General features: G+C 42.2%; 1 protein-coding gene across 4 annotated transcripts in view; it reads right to left on the bottom strand.

The window, feature by feature from the left end:
• The window catches only part of ptprea (protein tyrosine phosphatase receptor type Ea), a 122,981-nt gene that overhangs the window by 82,373 nt on the left and 16,899 nt on the right, over positions 1–23,709 (bottom strand). For all 4 annotated transcript variants that reach the window (XM_080456077.1, XM_080456078.1, XM_080456079.1 and 1 more), the window contains exon 2: positions 6,252–6,381. The gene's annotated coding sequence lies outside the window, so the exon portion shown is untranslated. The remainder of the gene's footprint in view (positions 1–6,251; positions 6,382–23,709) is intronic.

The raw sequence follows: 23,709 nt of genomic DNA, 5'->3' as shown, positions 1-23,709 counted from the left end.
GAGAAAGAGAGAGATTGCCATATGTTTCGTTATCGGAAATATCACACAGCGACCAGGATTTCTTTCTTACCGTCGCGATTGCAGTATCTTTGTAAAACGCTAACCAGTGTGAGAACGTCAGCCCGTTTCATCCGACGACGAACCCCAATGGTAATGGGCTAATTGGGAGCCTTGTGATGTCAGAATCTAAGCCAAATCCTGTCTGATTCTGGGGGGATTGTGTGGGGATCGTTGGACTCACTCTGTGGGCTGCCAGGGCCGTCTCTCTTGTCTAATCCCTCCTGACCCCATGGTTAGAACTGAGTGCTTCCATTGTTACAGCGAGCGGTACTGTCACTGTTCTGACGGAGAACAAAAATCTTCATTGTCTCTGTACTTTTCCTGGCGGCTGGAACAGCAGTAATCTGCAAACCCTGGAGCGCCGGGGGCCGGGCTGGGGCGACCGGCCCGGCCTCGGGATTTTCATAATCCAGACATGGTATTAATGACATTCTTTGAGCCGCCACGTTTTCCTGACCCTTAGAGAGAGCCCATGGCGTGATCCTCTGGTCTGTTGTTGTTATTGCCTTTAATGTCAATCTATGCTCAGAAAATATGCCGGGGTCATGCCACTAATGCCCGATTTATTCTTGGTTGCACATTGCTAAAATAGCTGATCTAAAAGCTCACAACGCATCACAGCACAATGCGTTGTGAGCATGTAGATCAGCTATTTTTGGGTGGGTGACACCAGCATAAAACTAAAAAGTATAATTTGGGTTTAATGATCCAAAATCCTGTTATAGAATCATACTTCTGTGTAGCCCAAACTGCTGCCTTTGTTTACCTGCTCAGGGAACGGTGTTTAATGTCAATCTATACACTCAGAAAATATGCCAGGGTCACGCCACTAATGCCTGATTTATTCTTGGTTGCACATCACGTCGTGCTCCTAAAATAGCTGATCTAAAAGCTCACAACGCATCGCAGCGCGATGCGTAGTGGGCTTGTAGATCAGCTAGTTTTGGATGGGTGACACGACACCAGCATGAACCGCATTTGGTTCCATTTGTACGCTCTCAAAAGTTACTGCATTAATGCACCATCACGGTCCAACAACATGCAATTGTAGGTGTTTAGTGTCAGTGACTGTCTGAGCATTTTTGTTTGTTTCCTGGATTTCCGGAGAGAGCATTCTTGAACGCTACATAAGCTCGCTGCTTGAATCACTCCATGAAAAAAATAAAAAGCTGCGTGGGTGACAACACAAGTAATTGCATGCCTGTGCCGAGGCGCAGCGTGCCAGTGTGTTTGTTCATCCTTGCATGACATGCACACTGCAGGCGGACAGCCTGAATGGAAAATAAGCCATCCTCCTCCGCTGCGTAGCGTACGGAAGGGTCCGTGCTCTCTGCTCGACAGAAAGCGGATGACACAGATAAGTCGAGATGTACCGATAGATACTGTACCAGTTTTTCCTTCCCGATACCGATTCTGATAACATCAACATCAACTGATGAAGCATTCAAAATATGACTGTAAATGAAATATCATCATGTGATAAATGACGTGGTATGGGAACGGCATACACTGGCATATACCCGCCGATGTTGATAACAGCATTTTAAGCAGTATCGGCAGCTTTTCCGATACTGGTATCGGTATCGTAAAACAACTCTTATCAGATAGTTGAGTGAAATACGCCGCATGTCAGTATAAGCATGGCCCCATATGATCTGGGGCGCTCCCTCCCCCTTCCCTCCCACCTCTGCTTCTCCTCCTCCTCCCTGCTGTGTGTTCTTATCTCCTGTCTTCAGAGAGGCGCGTGGATCTTTTGTTTACCGCGCGCGCCAATGATCCACACCAGTAATCCCTCTGACAGGTAGTATGTGAGTCTCTGACAGCAGCGTGCACACACACGCCCCAAAACTGACTCTCTCTCACACACACACACACACACACACACACACACACACACACACACACACACACACACACACACACACACACACACACACACACACACACACACACACACACACACACACACACACACACACACACACACACACACACACACACACACACACACTCTAGTTGAGCTTAAAACCAGTGGTTCTCAAACTGTGGCTCCGGAACCGCTGGTGGGCCGTGAGGGTATTGCAAGTGGGCCCCCAAAATAACTGGATAACATTAATATAAAACAAATATTGTAAAAACAAATGTCATGGTATTTTTGTCCTTTAAAACCTTGGGGGAAAAAAATCGTTTTCATTGTGATGGCGATAAATAGAAACTAAATGTACTGTGTTAGTTCCATTGATCCAAGCCGGAACCACAATCGATTGATTGATCATTAGAATAAACATGCTCTGAAAATGCACTCTGCCCGGTACACACCCATCTATAACCACTTAACACGGCAGCCCAAAAAACAAGTGGGTCTGTCCTGATCCAGAGCAGATTGAGAACCACTGACTTAAACAATTGTGTGGACAATGAACATATAAGACAGACCCACCAGGAAGACCTATCAGTAGTATAGGCACACACATATTTAGAGAAGGGGAGGTGAATGGTGTTCCAAACCACTAATGGAGACGAACGATGTAATGGAATCAAGTTAACTGCTGTATTTCACTTCATGATGATGATGAACTGCGAAGTGGCAAATACTGTGAAATGTGATTAAGCGGTTGCTCCGGTTCACCGGGCACATTTGGCTAATGTTAATGATGTTGTGGCATTTTAGATGATGGCGCTTTCAAGATATCTCCATTACAGTTGTGAAACGTGTTAGTCCATCCAATTTCCCAAATTGTAGCTTCGATAAATCATGTTTGATGGATGGAGTTTTGCGATCCCCCCCTCACTAACCAATCAGTTAGGTTTAAAATCATGTTGATCTTAGGATCCATATGGGAATGGCGTGGTTCCAATGTGGATCTCAGACTTCTTGTGACCCGCCTGTGACGTCAGTCACCTATGATGTATCTATGAGAGCAATCTGGGAACCCATTAGCAAAAAAAGAAAAGAGGAAACAAATATTTCTCCCCTCGGTTTGGCTCCTCCCCTTTCTTACTCGACTTCCTGCCGGGTGCGTGTGTGTTTATAAACAATATTACATGTTTAGGGCAGTGGTGGTGCTGACGGATTGAGCTCTTAGCAGAATCTAAGTCTTGAGAGATTACTATGAGAGTGGTTTTCAAACTTTTACATTTCAAAGACCCCCATAGCTCTCACAGTTACAGATCAGCAAGGGTCCTTTTGGAATTGGGCCGCCTCAGCTCCACGTTCACATCCATTCATCCAATCACACACTCATTTCATTTTCAGACCGCTCTATCTAAACTGGAAGTTTGCACTACTCATCCCTGCTTGCTTTTGCTGCTGCTGCTCATGCTGCTGCTCTCACCGCTGCTGTCTTGCTAAAAACATTGCAGCTCACCCTTCAACACCCAAGTTACCACCTGTTTTGGATCTGCTGTTTATGTACAGCAGAGTCCCTATGGTTGGGAGATTCGCTTTATCAGAGTACCTAAAAGCAGATCCAATTCATTGCCAAACCATAACAAATATATTGCTCATTTTATATTCAATGAAAAATATCCTTATCCTTCATGAGTTGTCCTTTATCCATAATGATTTGATGATGAATAACGGTCTCCTGGCTCAGCAGGTTTTATGAAGAGAAAAATCAATAGTGTCACCAATGTCACTGCATTAAGCAGACTGGACAGGCTGACATTATTATGCTGAGTCACCACGTCCTGTTTCAGATGAAGCACCATGGCAGGACATACGTACGTACAGTATGTAATGTGTTAGCTGAACCGGAATCAAGGCATTGCTCTGGGTCAGTGGGTTCTCAAAGTGGCGGGGCCGGGGTCCCCCAGGGGTCATTGAGGGCGTTCCAGGGGGTCACCAGCTAAATGAGTTAATGAAGCATCAAAATCATCCATATGTAGTACAGTACATCGGACATAACGTGTCGCGAAGCAACGGGTTGGGAGCTTGCTTGTAGATCGGCTGCAAGTTCCTTTTCTTCAATGTTGCTCAGAGGGCTGAGACAAAGCAAAGTTCATGTTCCACCCCCATACACAACAAAACCCAGGGGGGTGTAGAGGGATAAACAGCTTTTTCCATCATCAACGGCTTGTTTCTAGTAACATCCAAATGTTGGTCTCTGTCCGTTGGTCTGCCGCCAGCCAACCAGACAGCCAGCCAGCCTAGCCCTGCTAATCTGATCCATTTGACCTACAGAAAGCAGTGAAAAGGCCCTCGGAAAGTGGGTTTTGGGTTACATGTCAGAGGATCATACAGCGTGCTATTTACTGTATGTTTACATGACCGTTTCCTGGAACGAGGGGAGGGGGGGGGGGGTTATGATGATTAGATTACAGTATTTACTCACATGCATGCCTTGATCACAGATCACTGCAGTGATACCTTTACAGAGGCGGATGTGGAGCGCTTGATCCACTTCAACTCGTCTCCAAGAAGAAATCAGATGTTTTTTCTCCGTATAAGTAAACTTAGCAATTCCACAAAGTAGAAATACTCAAGTTTTTTTTTAAAAAACGCATTAAGACCTGAAGCCGATTCTACAAATGTTTTCTAAATCCCAACAGTTTTCTGAAAAACGTATGTTTCTATATCAGTGGTGCTCAAACTTTTTCATGTCAAGGACCCCCAAAATGATGGCCGCCGACGCCCATCGCAAAATAGTTTGTTCCAGGGACCCCCCCGGAAGCAAAGATTTGAGATAAAAAATGTTTGCTTTAAAATAATAAATATTCAAAGATTTGCACACATTTTCACGATTTTTCAAAAATAGCAGATCTACAAGCTCATAGCGCGGCACTCGGTGCCGCGCTATGAGCTTGTTTATCTGCTATTTTTGAATAGCCAAAGTGTAAAATAATGGAGGAGAGGGAGAGAGAGAACAGGTTGCCGGAGGAAGCGGAGTGAGAGAGGAAGAGCAAGAATGCCCGGTCACTGAGAAAACATCGTAGTCCGTCCGAAATGTTACGTTTGGTTACAGAAGACTGTACACTATGAATCAGCCATATCCTGTTGATTTAAGTTTACGGGGCACGTCTTCCTATGAGATCCCACTTCCTGAGTCTTTGAAATGGCCTCTTCACTGTATGTGCTCTTTTACCAAGAAGGCTTCACTGACTACACTGTAAACATCAATGTTAGCTCAACCACTTGACCCTATGGCAAGATCAGTGGTTCAACTCAACTTGTTGGCCCCTAAATAATTAGCAAAGCAAAGCAAGTGTTAGTCAACAGTATTGTCATACGTAATCTAACACTTTATTGGTTGTATTAGCCGTGGCTGTGTTGCTGACATCACGGTGTACTATAAGGTCCTCCTTATGCAGCCTGCCATGTTTTTTTTATCTTGCTGTAGTTTAACCTGAACGGGAAAAACAACCTCAGAAATCATTCCATGTAGTGGAATTGGCAACGACACAAAAGAGAATGAATCGATATACAGAATCCCTCTATAGCTTTGTAAAACCTGACCTGAGTTTGCACTGTTCTTGGGGCGCTCTTTTTTCCCCTCTACACCAAATCCCTTTGCCAAAAAATAGCCAACACAACACTCAACACAATAGCACAAAGAATACAACAGCATATGGATGCTGAGGTTCAAGTGGTTACATTTATAGCGCCTTTTCAAGAGACCCAAGGCCACAATACAAGGAAAAGCAGTGGTGGAGTTAAGTAAAAACATCAATACTGAAATATAGAAATACTCTGTTACTCTGTTAAGTAAAAGTCCAGAATTCAAAATGTACTTGAGTAAAAGTACAAAAGTATTTGTATCAAAATGTACTTAAAGTACCAAAAGTAAAAGTACTCATTATGCAGAATGTCCCATTTCGAATTTTCAAATGTATAAAAAATCTTTTGAAAAGAGCCGATCTACAAGCTCACAAGCGACGCATTGAGAGCTTGTAGATCGGCTATTTTCAAATGGCCGGAATGTATGTTTTGTAATAATAATCCAAATCTATGAAGTAACTAAAGTTTTCAAATACTCCAGTAAAGTAAAAAAATTACTCAACATTGTACTTAAGTACAGTACTTGAGTAAATGTACTTAGTTACCACTGCATTTATATAGCGCTTTTCAAGAGACCCAAAGGCACAATACAAGGAAAGGTAACAAACAAACAAGTGAGTAGACTAGACAAACAAAACAAAACTAGCAGACAAAAATCATTTGGTGAACAGATGCTTTTCCAGGGCTGACTTACAATTATGTGTCCACTTGGTGTTGAGGCGTTGTGAATCCTCTGTAGGGGACAGAGGGTTCCAGAGGGTGGGGGCTGCTTGCCTGTTGCACTGAGAGCTCTGTCACGGTGTCAAAAGTTCACAAGCTGGTGTCTGTGGGTGGAGAGAGAGAGAGAGGAGACCCGTGTCTGAGTTCATAACATTTTGATGACCACATCAGTTATTAAGGCACCACATGAAGGACATAATCCATACAGCATTTGTCTGTCATCCAGAAATGTATAAAGACAGTAGGCTATCATTCATTAGTACAGACAGGAGGAACAACCCACTGAACCCAGTCCTATCTTTGAAGCTTCTAACAAAAGGAGTGACAAATGCAAGGCCTTGTTGTGTTGAGAGAGAGAGAGAGAGAGAGAGAGAGAGAGAGAGAGAAAGGGAGAGAGAGAGACAGAGAGCAGAGCAGCGTGACCAACGAAAACAAATGACATCACACAAAGACAATCTGCCAATCAGCTGACTGACATGACTCAGAGAGGAAGGCTTCTCTCCACCATTCCGTCACTGTCACACACACACACACACACACACACACACACACACACACACACACACACACACACACACACACACACACACACACACACACACACACACACACACACACACACACACACACACACACACACACACACACACACACACACACACAGGCACGCACACACACACACACACACACACAGTGTGCCAAAAGCAATTCGCTGTTGTCGGGCTGAAACCTCGTATCTCCATATTTAAACTTTTTAATGTTGTTCACAAGTAGTGGAAAAAAACAGATCTACAGACAGACCTCATCACTGGCACTGACACCATTTTGTCTCTGTTAGGCAGAAACCTTGTATCTCCATATTTCAACAATTTTTTTCGTAAATGAATGCACCTACTTCATCCTACAAGAGTGTGGCACAAAAAGTAGTGAAAATAGCGGATCTACAAGCTCACAATGCATTGTGTTTTGAGCTCCTAGATCGGCTATTTTCACGTTTTTTTGACATGCAAGGTTTCCACCCGACAGCGACAAATTCACACCACGGCTCCAGATACCCACAGCTTCCTCATGCACAAGGTTTTAATAAACAATTTTTACGGCATATAGCTCGCTCTCACTCGTAATCTCACGTTCCACCTGATACATTACAGACCCTCTGGCACCAAACAAGTAAATAAATGAAGTGCCTTGTTTTTCGTCACATAAAACTTTATCTCCAATAAAAGAAAGGGCTTTGTGAGCTGCCACCCCAGCCTGATTCAATTTCGGAGCAATTAAAGGGAATCCATTTACAAGAAGTAGAAAAAAGAATTAAAAGCAATTACACTGGCTGGTATGGCCACCTATGAGGAATGTTAATTAGATGAAGTGTTGGTGATAGGATAAATGACGTATAACGTTGGTTTCGGGCAGAAAACCACGTTCCTTTTTTATTATTGTTATGAAAACATACTAAAATTGGCTGATGGGAGGGGCGGTGAGCCTGCGAGCGGACCATCATCATCACGCTCATGTCACTATGACTCAGCCATAACCATATAAGGAGTTCCCAATGCAGCTACAGCCAAATATGGAAGTACATACTGTATAATCAAGTACTGTACTTAAAGGGATACTTCACTCTCGGGCCGGGGACACATTTAAAAAAAATATTAAAAATAAATGAAAAAAGTTATGGAAAATTCATGGCCCCCTCACGACACGCAGTGTCCTACTAATGTGTGAGGGGGCCATGAATTTTCCATAACTTTTTTCATTTATTTTTAATATTTTTTTTAAATGTGTCCCCGGCCCGAGAGTGAAGTATCCCTTTAAGTACGATTTTGAGGTATTTTTTACTTTACTGGAGTATTTCCAATTTTCAGTACTTTTACTTCTACTCCACTACATCACAGAGGCAAATATTGTACTTTTACTCCACTACAATTATTTGAAAACTTGAGTTACTAGTTTCTTTTAAAACACGATACGAGGTTTCTGCCTGACAACCACGATATAATCTATAACAGACATCAGTGCTCAGGGCGCTGCCATTGACTACTGTTTCACAGCCAATAAAAGCCTCATGGCCTCAATGAGTTGAACTCACTGTTTACCATCAGGGTAGTGCATGCTGCATTGTTAAATCTGTGGATAGGATTTATATATAAACTAGAAAAAGTGCTCCTCAGAGCACAGCTCTCAGCCAGGTCAGGTAGGTTATTTATTGTGGGCCAGCAATGATCGGAATTCGCCAATCAGGATGGAATATGAAAAGTCTGACGGATCCGTCTTAATCACTTGACTATAGAGATAATGTGTACCGATTAGCGTGATGTTTGGACAACATTTGTAGGAGTAATATATATATATGTATATTTTTTCAATAATCGGCCTCCTGGTGGCGCTATAATAGGCCAATGTTAAAAGGGTGGCATTTGTTCCTCAATGTAGTGCGAATGTTCGTGCAAAGTTTCACCGCAATCGGACGCTGCATTCATGATTTGAGGCATTTTGTTCATAACAAACTTTAGATGTCAACCTTAGCCAATCAGGATGGAATATGAAAAATCGGATAGATCAGTCTTGATCACATGACTATAGAGATACTGTGTACTGATTTGCGTGATGTATGGATAACATCTGTAGGAGTAATATCAAATAGATTGTTTTGCAAAAATCTGCCTCCTGGTGGCGCTATAACAGGCTGATCTGAAACATTTGGAGCAGAGGTTCTGCTCTGGCATCAAGGGAGTGTGTGCGCACAGTTTCGCTGCCATCGGGCCAAGGGCCAATCTCAACTTTTTTTTTTGTGAACTAATGCCCTACTTCATCATATGCCCTACTTCTGTCGTACAAAAGTAGTGAAAATAGCAGATCTGTAAGTTCACAACGTGTCGCATGATCGCGATGTGTTGTGAGCTTGTAGATCGGCTATTTTCACTACTTTAAAATATGTTTTGAGATAATAATAAAACATGAATGGTTTTGGACATACTGTACATATATAAGGTTCAAATGGTTAAATATGAGGAAACAGGGATGCCAATTAAATCTCTTTTTTCTTTTTTTCTATCGGCAAATACATCATCAATCAATAATGAGATTCATAATGAGGTGCATATATAACTGTTGAAATGCTGTCAACCCATTTTACTGCCTTTGTTTAACATTGTGATTTGTTGGAATTAAAAACATTTATTTGTTCCACCACCCATGCAGACATTTATTACAGTTTTCTAAATCCAAGGACTTGACAGCACCAGGCAGGTCTAACATGAGGTTTGCTTGATTACAGGCTGCAAATGGGTTGTTGCTTCACAGTAAATTGAAACAGACATCAATTTGAAAACGGTAGTTTTTCATCTGCACATCAAACTGAATGTATTAACATCACAGTATGTGCAAGTACACACACTTCACATGTAATTTTGTAAAAAAAAAGTCAGTACGTGATTTTATTCAGATGAGTTTACTGTAAATACACAGGAAACCGAGAGAGGGAGGGAGAAGGGAGACAATGCCACCGGGAGTCGGATTCAAACCCGAGGTCCTCACAGCTCACAACAAGCATGTGGTCAGTTCACTAACCCATTTTATGTCGACACAAGATTTTATGCTATTAAAAAGTTTCTAAAATATTCCACATTTTTCTAGATGAGCTTGAAATGTAGACGGACCCCCCTGGAACCCCTACAAGGACCCTTGGGAGTCTCCGGACCCCACTTTGAGTAACCGCTGCACAGTTGAGGCACCAGGCGAAAAAGAAAATCGTAAATGATCTTAAATGGTTGTTTTCTCCTCTCTCTTCTCTGTGCCCGTTAAAGAACGATGACAGAAAATCATTTCAGGCCTAGTAGTGAAGCTTCCAAAAGGTCAAAAGCTGAGCCCATGCTCCCCTGATCAGCCTCCTCAGCTACTAGCCCCCCAGAATAACAATGACAAGGGCCTGGTTCACATTCACAATCCATATCTATGTGTCAGAAGGGCAAGAGGGATAAGCTATTATTACTGTATAAGAGAGATCCCCATGAACTTCAGTCCTACTAATAGAGAGGCACTGGCTTGCTTAGTAGAGCACGACCGATGACAGGTTGTTGGGTCTGATGCCGATCCCGATTTTGGAGAGTCTTAGACCTAGTGGTTCTCAAACTTTTCATGTCAAGGACCACCCAAAATGTATTTGGCCGCGGACCCCCCATCTCAAAATATTTTGTTCCAGGGACCCCCAGAAGCAAAGATTTGAGCTACAAATGTTCGCTTTAAAATCTACACATTCAAAGATTTGCACGAAGTTTTCAAGATTTTTCAAAAATAGCAGATCTGCAAGCTCATACTCTGTGCTGCGCTATGAGCTTGTAGATCTGCTATTTTTGAATAGCCAAACCATAAAATGTGGTTTAAGTGGTTAAAATGATTATTTGTGACACTATATTAACTAATTTTACTGGGGACCCCCTGGTAACCCTCCAAGGACCGCTGGGGGTCCCCGGACCCCACATTGAGAAACAAGATCTTAGACCTAGTGGTTCTCAAATGTTTTAATTCCAAGGACGACCATAACTCGGAGAATGTACAAATGGTTCCATTTGTACACTCTCAGAGTTCAAGACCTTTTAAGGGTCCATTTGGATCGCCCTCAAGTAACCCTGAGGGTCCCTGCACCCCACTTTGAGAACCTCTGTCCCCTAAGACCACCGATTACAGATGTTTTGACCGAGATTTTGTCAAAAAGGGCAACATATTCTAATCAATTTGAAAAACTTTGATTTGATTCAAGTTTCTATTTCAGAACATTTAACTTGTAAGCTAACAAGTAAATTAAATTTGTTTTAATTTAACTTATAAAAAAAAGAAAAAGTCGATCTATAAGCTCACGACGCGTCACAGCATGACGTGTTGTGAGCTTGTAGATCGGACGGCTATTTTTTCAAAACTTTTGAAAATGTTCACTTATAATGACATGCCCAAAAGAGTGACACCAGGTTGAAAGTGGTTAAAAATTGGGACCGATCAAAAAAGTCAAATAACACAATACTGTAATGTAATATAATATAATAACAATAATTTATCAGCCAGGTCTTTGATATTGATCTGGCTCTATTTCTTAGTGCTGACTTTTCGCCCTGATAATAATAACAGAACACATTTACATCTGATAACACTTAAAACAACAACGTTAAAACGTTTTTTTACATGACGCGTTTCTGTTTATTCAAACAGAAATCTGCGAGGAGAGGGGAAACAGCTTTGATGCATGGTGTCTAGACGTAGATAGAGACATTCTGAGGAGTATTCCACATGAATCCCATTAAGATAACACACGCACGCCAGCTGTTTCGCCGCAACGCGCACACACGCCTCTGCTCTCTGAGCTCATTCTTTTCGCTGATGTCTCACAAAAAAAGAAATGCTAACATCAGCTTTTTTTATTGTGACAGATCGATTTGGAATGAGAATGGATGGTTCTGCATAGTGTCACCTAAAGGGAGGTATTCTCTAATGACTTCCAAAGGGTCTGATGAGGTTACTTTAATGTTCCACAAGCCAGGGGATATGTCAATGAAAATGTATTGTATTTACACATGCTTCTTAATAAGGCTCCTCACAAAAGGGGCAAATCAATACAACCTATAACTGTACATAGTACATAGTAGCTAGTAGAGACTACTATTCATAGTATTCTCCTTCTACAGCACTGCCACCCAAGTGTGGAATGCTGCCCTGACCCCATCCCTTAAAAAATGTGGTTCACTGGCATCCTTTAAAACAGCCCTTTAAACTGGCCCCCCTTTAACCCCCCCCCCCTTTTTTATATATTTTATATTTGTGATGATATTGAACGTTTGGTGCTATTTTTTTATTGAATACCTAGAACCCCAATGGAAACAATGGTTTTGGTGTTATCCTTTTAGACGAAGTGTTTGACTGTATTAGTGCTGTTTCACATTTCTGTCTGATGAAATATTAAATTAATCAAAAAAGCTATATGTTGGCAAGAAAATTACAGCTACAGCAAATCCTGGACAGTATAATTTATTTTGCCTGGAGGAGCAATCCAGCCCCATCTCTGAACCTTCTCAGTAAACAGACAACACACACACAAAAATCTATATGTATTTACAATATGTGAAAGATATTTGATTTGATTAGACTTCATTCGCCTAGTGTCAGAATGCACATGAAATTTGGCACTGATCGCTCCAGTGGTTTGTGAGATTAGCCACGGGAAAGGCACGTAATTAAATACAGACACACATGCCAAAATAAATTAATAAGGAAAAACAACAGCTCATAAGTTCTATCCAACGAGAACTGCCATGCATACTTGATTATCAACTAATTAAGAAAGTGAAAAAGAAACCCAAACAAATTCGTACAGGACCCGACATTTGATTGAGCACCACAGACAGACAGACAGACAGACAGACAGATCATGTCAAACCAAAACATCTCGTAGACCCCCCCTCCCCCTCCCCTTCCCCCCCGGTGCCACTGACGCCCCTGCAGAGCGATGTGAGAGCGTCCTAATTGGACACAGCATGCAAATGAATGAGGCGTTAAAAATTCCTCTTCATCGTGCAGCATGCAGTGTTATTTTGGCACAGACACCCACAGCACTTCATAGTGCTGGTGGTGGAGGAGGGCTAGGGCTCCATTTGTAAAGGAAAACAGGGGAGAGGAGGGGGGTCGTATAATTATTCACCATTTAAGCCCTATAACGTTGCTGTCGGGCAGAAACCTCTTACCTCCATTTTCTAACCGTTAACCATAAAATAACGCCCTACTTGATGATACTACAGCATCACACAAAAGCATCAAAAATAGCAGACCCTCAAGCTCGAAACGTTTCGAGCTTGTAGATCTGCTACTTTTGCTATTTTTTCATTTTAATCCTGAAAAGTTTTGGACATATGAAGTTTCTTGTTCAGATCTGCTACACACTGTGAGCTTGTAGATAGATCAGATTGTTTTTTTTTAAATATATATATTTTATATATAATATTTTAGTTTAAAAAAATGGACAAAGTTGCCTAAAATTGGGGCACCAGGGTTAATAATGTGGTTAGGCCTAACAAAATAATATGTTGGTTTCCGGTTGGCGACCGACCCTATTAAATACGCGCGACCCAGATGATTTTATTGGCATTTGGAGTGAAAATAAATAAATAAATAAAATTAAGTCAAAATCCGACCGAGTCGATCAAAAACGTCTTACAAAAAATATATTTGGTGCGACCACATTCGCGAAGTTTAATCAAAGTTTTCTTTCGTCTAAAATATCATGTGCGCAAATGTTTTGTTTTACTATTCATGCGTCATTGCATCATCGCGAGGAGACGGCGGGCGCAACCGGGCGCACATTAACAACAACAGCAGCACATGCACATGCATGTCCTCCTCCAGCCATGGACCTGTGTACAGTGTCTGTCGTCTGCCCGTGCAAACCACCTCCTAAAATAATTCGCTTGACTTCTAAAACGTTTGCAGACATAATTAAGGAGGTGAAACAGTGCCGATGTCAGTTTTCATCTGCAGCAGAGACACGACCGAGCGGATACATGGACCCACATCTCACTCGACATACTCTCTACGCACACCGAGCCTCTAGCCTCTCAGGCTGGGTCTGTTTTGGCCATGTTCAACTTAAATATTTAGCCCTGAGATGCGAGGAGGAAGCAACATAACGTGCACTTGCCCACCGCCAAACAAGCTCAGAACAAAAAGGAGGAATTGTTTAACGACGTACTAAACTTTCTACGAGAGAGACAAGTCGGCTTCTCGGTCCCAGAGGGTGCATCCACACATGTCCGTACGCTAGCGTGCAACGGTACGCTACGTGACGGTAGCCCCGTTCACTCCCATGTTAAAAAAAACCCCGGAACGGTACTTCCGGTTTTAAACTTAACATGGGAGTGGATGGGACTTCCGTCGTCCGTACGACAACTTGACGGAGATGTGTGGATGTACCCAGAGACGACGACCTGCGGATCCCATCTACTGACTGTAAAGTTCAGCTGACGTTACTGTGACAGTGTGAGAAAGCTAGCAAACGTTACCTATGTGTTTTTGTGTCACTAACATCACCAGCACTCTGCGCATGGGGTAAATAATATTCCCCGTTTAGACAAAGCCTTCTAGTATAGTCTCGACAAATAGGCAGTGGTGGAAAGTTACTATTCTACTGCATAGAAACATATGAAATCAGACAATTTGAAACCCCTATTAAAATCGTCTAGGACTACATTTGCAAGTGCTCTATAGTCCACTAAATAGAATGGGGCCATGACACAAAGGCTACAGACCACTTTTGCAGTGGTGTAAAGTAACTAAGTACATTTACTCAAGTACTGTACTTAAGTACAATTTTGAGGTATTTGTACTTTACTTCAGTATTTCCAATTTCCAACACGTTTACTTCTACTCCACTACATCTCAGAGGCAAATATTGTACTTTTACTCCACTACAATTATTTGAAAACCGTAGTTACTAGTTACTTTTCAGATATACATTTGTATATTATAAAACATACATTAACCACTTTAGCCCTATTTTATACATAGGCTATTTGAAAATAGCCGATCTACAAGCTCACAATGGCGACGCGTTGTGAGCTTGTAGATCTGCTTTTTTTTTTTTTTACATTTTAGTACTTTTACTTTTGGTACTTTAAGTACATTTTGATACCACTACTTTTGTACTTTTACTCAAGTACATTTTGAATTGCGGACTTTTACTTGTAACAGAGTACTTCTACATTGCAGTATTCATACTTTCACTTAAGTAAAACATTTGAGTACTTTTTCCACCACTGCACTTTTGTTTACACATGCATGTATCAATGGTGGCCAATAAAGACCTATTTACCTATTTCATAATACATCAAATTCATAGTGCTTTTCAAGGTTTTGAACAATTCAAAAAAGTAAAATAAACAACTTTGACCTGTCAGTCATCAATGGGTATTTACACAGTCAGGTGTAATTAAGAGTCAATATAAGCCCACCCATTTGAATGGGGACTTAAAATTACTTACTTAAAATACACCCATGTTACCCATTGACACATCAAGATGGCTGCTGTGGAATACTGTAGGTCTAAATTGGCCACCATTGAGACAGACAAAACAAAATTGGTCTGTAGTCTTTGTGTTTTACAATTCAGTTGTCTGGGGAACAGTGTCATATATTTTAATAGCTACATTCTCTCAAATATTGCATGTTGAACATTGGAAAGGGGGAAAAAAGTTTAATTTGAAATGTTTGTCATTTAAAAAGGTCTGTGAACTTTTCATGGACCGTTTACTTGAAGATGTTTGTTTTGTATTAATATTTTTGGTATGTGAGTGATACAGCACTTTACTTTGGTACTTTACTTAGAGTTGAATTAAAACTCAAAAGTATTCAACCAGTGTGTGGACATTCTATTCAAAGTTTTCAATTGTTTATTGTTTGTTGTTTTCAGACACTATTTTGTAAGTGCAGTGTACATGAACCATTTAATGATTTAGAAATTGGTAACTCAGGAAAACATAGAATATATTAAAAAAGAAGCATTAATATCGATCATTGCCATAGGAAAAAAAAAAAAAAAAAAAACGACCTACCCATCCTTCCCATGAGGAAATAAAATAAAATACAAAATAAAATTGCTACCCGTCATTCCCACAAAAAAATAAAAATAAAAATAAAATAAAATAAATTCCCTACCTACTCAGCCCTAAAATGACAGCCAACCGGAAACCAAAGTTTTATTTTGTTAGGCCTTAACATACATTTTTATAAATGTATTAAATTGTTAAATTAGTGGCGCTCAGGTGTGGTAAAGTGCCTGGCCGCCACCGCGGAAGCTGGAGGTTTCGAATCCACCGCGGTGCATCCGTCTGTGTCCAGCCGCGTCTACATACAAACACAATTGGCCCGTGTTTTAGGGGGAGGGAAGCCGGTCCAGTCACTTCGTGGCACGCTGCGAGCTTGTACATCTGCTATTTCTTAACATTTCTGGAAAAATCTTGAAGGTGTGAGAACTACTGATTTAGAAGGCATTTGTAGAATCGTCCTCAGGTCTTATAATGGGTTAATTGAGCCTGACATGAAGCAAGGGATAAAAACAGATCCCCCCACCGGGCGATGAAATGACCAGAGGCAGAGAGGGGGGGGGGGGGGGGGGGGGATATCAAAAGCAGAAGCGTGGATCTATCCCCCACCCCCTCCAGCAAATCCAACCATGCACAATCTCCTCCACTTTGAATTTCAATGAAAAACAAATCCCTCCCCCACCCCCACCCCCACCCCTCCTCCTCCTCTCTATCTCTCCATCCCTCACCGATTCCTCCCTTTCTTCTTCCTCCACCTCCATCTCACCCCCAACCCAACCCCCCCTCCTTTTCCTTTCTTGCATTTTAACACTAACCAATTACAGGCGCAGGAATGCAGTGCGATATGTGTGGCCTGCAGCGTTGTGTAGAGATTTTTTATAACCCACTGCAACTCAGACATGATAGTCAAGAACAACATGGGCGGAGGGGAGAGAGAGGGGGGGGTGTTAGAAAAACTGTAAAAACAACCTCTCCCATATTTTTTTATTCTCCCTCGCAGCTTGTGGAAAAAAATACGACCGCCATGGCAGCAGCATGCAGGCTACGGTATCGGGCTACCACCTCCAGTGTTGCCAAGTCTGCTTATTATAAGCGGTATTATTGGGGTGTTTATTTATGCATTATGCTGGAGGATGATGTAAAGGTCTAAATGAGTTGTACGTGTCACTGTGTGCCTTATTGTTTTTGTCTTCTACTGTATGGTATTGCATATGTATTGTTTTTTTGTAAAGTGGCTTGTAAATATTGGTAGTTGCAGGTTGCTTTTTTGGGCTTGTTTCTGAAGTGTAGTCTTATTTGGGCTTGTTTCTAAAGCGTAGTCTTATTTGGGCTTGTTTCTGAAGTGTAGTTGCTTATTTGGGCTTGCTTAATCCCTATTGTTCTTTAAACCAATAGTTCTCAAACTGTTTCATGTCAAGGACCCCCAAATTAATTATATGTATTTGTCTGTGGACCCCCATCTAAAACGATGTTGTGACCCCATACAAGATTGGTGTTGTTAATTATTTTTCAAAACATTCAACACGTTTACATTTCTTTCAAGATTCTTTTTGAAAATAGCAGATCTATACAAGTTTGTAGATCTGCTATTTTCAAATAGCTGATGTAATAGGGCTCAAGTGGTAAAACTGGTCGCTTCTTTTGGACTTGTTTTCATAGACCTGGTTGCTTATCTCTCTCTCTCCCAAAATCTGGCAACACGGTCTACCACCACCGCTAGGCTCTAATGAAAACAATCAAGTGTGGAACAGGCGGGAGAACGCCGGCTGGGGCCCAAAAGCTAGGACGAAAGCGCGCGTGCGTGTGAGTGCGCGTGTGTGTGTGTGTGAGACACAACCAACAGTAGGACCAACTGCTCACTTTGTTCAAAAGCACAGCGGAGCCCTCAGTGCTGCTACAGCTTGAGCACGATGGGGGGAAACGGACTCCCAACTAGTCGGCGGTAATGATTTTTGTTGTCGTGGGGGGGGGGTGGTGGCGGGGGGTGGTGGCGGGGGGCCTGGAGGGATCTCCCCACGCTAACTAAGCAGCTAACCAGCCTCCCCGCTGAGGGCCAGCTGCTGGATTCAGATAGTACAATAATGAGGCGCTCATGGTGCCACATACTGTAGTTCTTGTATTTATGTCCTGTTGCAGGCCAGGCCAATTCCCCTGATGACCGCCGGCTTGTGCCAGATTTCGGCGCGGTCGGAAACGAAAACCTCATATCTCCAAAACCGGAAATAATTGAGCGAAAATGTTCAGGAAATGTTGTGAAAATAGCAGATCTACAAGCTCACAATCATAGCGATGTGACGCGTTGTGAGCTTGCAGATTGCCTATTTTCACTACTGTTGCTTGTGCGACAAAGTATAGGGCCTAAAGTGACGAACATAAAATAATTTCAATACACAATATTTCTTGACAATTTATGCTCTGTTGCGTGCCAATCTATAAAGGTCACAACGCGCAACCAGACCCATAGAGAGAGAGTTATGACACGCTTTGATCTCGCTGCAAAGCGGGGCCGCTATGGGCTACAGTTCCAAACATTGGAACTATCTCATTGAGATAGAACGAGCATTTCCGCATTCCATTCTTACAATGGGAGTGCAACGTGTCGTCACTCTCAGATTAGATCACGCTGCGCGCAACTAAGTATACATTTTGCGTGATGTACACGCGTGTTGTATTGGGTTTATAATGCCGAATGGGGAAACCCCCCCCCTTTCCACCAAAAAATATCAAAATGACACAAAGCGCATGAATATTGCAGGAAAAAACGTAAACAGGGATCCCAATTATGTATTCCACAAACAGCTCTATATACAGGCGCTCCATCAGTCACAGTATAGCTGTATAGTGACCTGCCTCAGCCCCATATACTGGCTCATCCCAGACAGACAGACAGAGACAGTACAGGCTGTAAATGAGCCAGTGTCTGCAGCAGCATGCAGAAGCCAAGGCGGTTTCCCCCTCTCTCCCGGGAGAGGAAGACACAGATCTCATGATAAAATAGACCCTTACGGCATCTGTAACTCTGAGAGTGTACAAATGGAACCAAATGGACCCGTACGGGTCCATTTGGTTCCATTTGTACACTCTCAGAGTTATGGAGGTCCTTGACATTAAAAAGGTTTGAGAGCCACTGATCTAGGAATAAATAAAGATTCCATTCATAATTGTTAACACGTTGAAGGAAGCATGAGCTCTGTTCGGGGCTCTCCCCAGGCTGGCAGAGGGAGAGTAGCGCCCAGGATTACAGCTTTAGGCAATTGGCACTGGGTGAAAAAATGGGTTACATGAATTGTGGGATAAAGATTTAGAATTTTTAAAAAAAGAATGTGTTAACGTGCCGCTACAAGTTAGTAAAATAATAATAAGTACAGTAACGAGTATAAAAAAAGTTGTGCAACGTCAACTGAAGCATTGAAAATATGACTGTAAATGAAACATCGTCATGTGATGATAGCGTCAGTGTCTGCAGCAGCCAGTGTCCGTCTCACAGAGAGCCAAGGCGGGTTCCCTCTCCCGGGAGAGGAGGACACAGATCTGATGATCATCAGTTCCCTTTCCTGTTCCTGTCAAGGCATACAGAGCTTCTCTATCTCTCTTCTTTCTCTCTCTTCTCTCTGTCTCTATCCTGTTCTTTCCTCACATCTTCTTCTCTAGCCTCTCTCGACCCCCACCATGTCCCCATGTGTCTCACTAGGGGGGGATGGCAGCGATTTCTGGGCCGATATAGATACCGATGTTTGACATACAGATGTTTGAAATGACATGGCCCGATAGCGGCCGGCTGCAGATGTTTGTTTTTGTTTTGTTGTTATTTATTTCCCCCTTTTTGTGCCAGGGAAAACTGTTTGAAAGTCTATCAGCCATTCATCACACTATCACTATCTAACTAATGAGCGCAAAATCAATCAATATGGATTTATGGAACGACAGATAAACATCGGCCACTGGCATCACTGAATTGTCATTTATCACAGTCAACAAGGTGATTATCGGCCGATATATATACCGGTGTACGGCCGATAAATCAGTGCATTCCTACCTAGTCTCACTCCACTGTCTAGATAAAAAAGAAAAAGTATATCGTCTCTGTCGGGTGCAAACCTCATATGTCCAGAACTGTTACTTTTCAGGATATACATTCAAAAGTAGCAAAAGTAGCAGATCGACAAGCTCAAAACGCATTTCGAGCTTGCGGATCAGCTACTTTTTATGCTTTTGTGTGACGCTGTAGTATGATTAAGTAGGGCGTCAATTTACGAAAAAAAACTAAAAGTTTAAATATGGAGATAAGAGGTTTCTGTCCAACAGTAACGATTATACTAACTACAGGTATATACGCCTTCCCCCCATGGAGATCTGCCCCGCAACAAAGCAACAAATGTATATTAGCTGCTCACAGACACGCACACACACGCACGCACGCACACACACACACACACACACACACACACACACACACACACACACACACACACACACACACACACACACACACACACACACACACACACACACACACACACACACACACACACACACACACACACACACACACACACACACACACACACACACACACACACACACACACACACACACACACACACACACACAGGGGTTGAAAACATAGTCTCCAGCCTTCGGGCCTAGGGTTCACATTGTGGTTAAAGCAGCCCAGTAATCTGGAACCAGGATTACAAATCAGCCATTGTTATCCAGCACTGACTGACTGTACACAGAATGCGGGCGGTTTCCCCTGGTTAAAAATACATGTCGGACCCGATGTACATCCATTTGTCTTCTGTGTTTGAGCTACATACACATGTTGTGTGTGAAAGAAGGCGGAGGATGGCGTTCAAGATGAAACAGGGCGGTAGTGTATAGTACAGTTCCCTCTGGGGTGAAATAAAGGTCTGTGAGATATTTACCAACCCACCTACCCACCCACCACCGGCGGCTTTGCTCAGCTCACAGAGAGAAACAAGGGGGGTGGGTGGCAATATTCAGCCCCAGAGACACATTAGTATTATGGTTACAATAACCCTGAGAACCAGTGAGCTAAAACTTCCTGTGTGGAACCCTGTGGAGCACTGTGATAGGTGGATGAGTGGATATCGTTGCTGTCGGGCAGAAAGCTCTTATCTCCATATTTATACTTTTTTTTATACATATACTTTTATGTGATTTTTCGTAAATTAACGCCCTATTGATCATACTACAGTGCCACACAAAAGCCTCAAAACTAGCAGATCTACAAGCGACGCGTTTCGAGCTTGTAGATCTGCTACTTTTGATACTTTTGAATTTGTATCCTGAAAAGTAACCGTTTTGGACATACGAGGTTTCCACCCGACAGCGACGATATAGGGAAGACCCCTGCTCGCTCTTCACACATTATAATCATTATTTTCACAGGAACGTGTAGGCCTAAAGCGGCTCAAGGGGAAAATATTATCCGTACTTTTGCGTCCGTGATCAGCAGGTGGGTGTTTTCCTCAAGTTCAAAAACCCACCCACCACTCCATCCTCAGGGTATAATCCTTTGATTCTGGTAGTCTGTCATTCATTTATTACATTCATTTTTTTCCTCCAGAGCAAAGAGTAAGTTAGAACAGGCTTTAGTATTATATCTGTGATGTTATTGCCCATACAAGGATCGTGAATATCGTCGCTGTGTCGGGCAGACACCGTGCATCTCCACATCTCATCTTTTTATATGTGTAAGAGCCAATTTAGGAACTGTATTTAATTCACATTATTTCTATTGCCTTATTGTCATGTTGTGTTGGGTGTAATGTAACCCTACACCAAGCTAGTGTAAGTGGCAGTTGGAATTGTGATTTTTTTTGGAAAATTATGCCACTATAATATGTTTTCAAAAATGAATGCCCTGTTTTATACTTCTAGGACTAGCCCTTCTAGGATGAAACTTTGTTTGTTTGTTAAGACCAGGAAAGCATTTGTGTCATTTTAAGATTTCTTTGGCTGTTCATAGCATTTTGGGGGTCCTTGACATGGAAAAGTTGGAGCACCACTGATATAGCAACATACTGTTAGTTAATTTTTTCTCACATTTTTTATATGTATTTGGCCGCGGACCCCCATCTCAAAGGTTTTGTTCCAGGGACCCCCAGAAGCAAAGATTTGAGTTACAAATGTTCTCTTTAAAAATATATGTGCTCAAAGATTTGCACACATTTTCACAATTAAAAAAAAATTGCTGATCTACAAGCTCATAGCGCGGCACTCTGTGTTTGTCCGTAGCCTATAATGCATGTCAACCTGGGTGTCCTTGAAATTAAAATGGTTTAAATATTTATAACAACATAGCATTGGATCCAATCGAACACAGGTTCTAAGGATCCCCCCCCCCCCCCAAACAGTGGCGATATTATACGTTATTATGTCCAGTAGGGGTTAATCAATTATCAGCTCCAGGAACCAAGTACTATAATCGAACCTTTGGCTGCACTCTAGAACAAACAGCTGTACAAATAATATCAGCGATGATCACATCACTGCTGGCATCAAAGCAGACAAATTATCATGAGCAAAGCTCCCATCACTCAACGTGAATGACAGACAATATCACATAATCACTGGCCAAGAGCAAGAAGGGGTTGGGGATTGTTTTCAGGCTATGAAACTGTAGATCATTAGTTCCCAAAGTGGGGTCCGGGGACCCCCAGGGGTCCTTGAGGGAGTTCCAAGGAGTCCCCAGCTAAATGATAGATAGTTAGGAACCAAATGGACCCTTATGGGTCTGTAACTCTGACAGTATACAAATGGAACCAAATGGACCCGTATACTGTCAGTTACATTAACATTGATTTTACAAAATAAATTGGGGTCCCAGAGATAGAAATGCCATTAAATGGGGGTCCGTATAGCCTAATGCATGTCAAACTGGGGGTCCTTGAAATTATTTTAAATGGTTGAGAATCACTGCTAGAGACGTAAAAAAATCTTCTCTTATGGGGGTCCCTGGCATATCTTTTCAAATGAGGGTCCGTGGGCTAATAAGTGTCAATTTGGGGGTCCTTGACATGAAAAAGTTTGAGAACCACTGCTGAAGATAACTTGTATTTTCCCAACAGTTCCATAGTATACGACTATAGTTGCTATGAGGGAGGGTATAGCACAGCAGATCAGTTCAGATCACACTTTGTTATCTGATGCTGGCGTTTGACAGGATAAAAGAATAAAAACATCCCCACGCAGTACAAATGCCCACTCAGTTCAATGGTCATATACTATATGCTGTGGAGTGACAATGTTCACAAGTCTCTATACAGCAGTGGTTTTTCAACCCTTTTCATATCAAGGTCCATTATTTATTCTGCATTTGAGCCACGGATTCATCACCATTTGATGAGATTTAGCCTCTCAGACCCAAAAACATTGAAAATGTTGTTATCGCTGGATAAAAATGTGTCCACATTTCCAGGCTGTATTGATGTGGTTCCAACAGGAGAGATAAATAGGCAAACGTTGATGAAAATAACAATTATTTAATGAAGTAATGCAGATGTTTAACAATAATTTAACTCTTGAGCGTGTAAAATGAAACCAAATGGACCCTTACGGATCCATTTGGTTTCATTTTACGCGCTCAAGAGTTCAAGATCTAATAAGGGTCCATTTGGTTACCGACTCTCCATCATCTAGCTGGGTGGGGACCACCTGGAACCCCCTCAAGGACCACTGGTGGTCCCCGGGAGTCGGGACCACTGGTTGAGAACCACTGCTCTACAGAGTCCTTATAAGTGTTGAAGGTCAGGGTGACAAATGTGTTTCACAAGTTATGACACACCATGCACGTAGCTTCTGCCGCAGCGAAAGGCTCCGTTGGCCTTG

Source organism: Gymnoscopelus braueri (genome assembly GCF_963280865.1).
Source record: "Gymnoscopelus braueri genome assembly, chromosome: 17".
NCBI classification, from domain to species: domain Eukaryota; kingdom Metazoa; phylum Chordata; class Actinopteri; order Myctophiformes; family Myctophidae; genus Gymnoscopelus; species Gymnoscopelus braueri.
The sequence above is the reverse complement of the archived record's forward strand: the minus strand, read 5'-3'. Positions and strand labels throughout refer to the sequence as shown.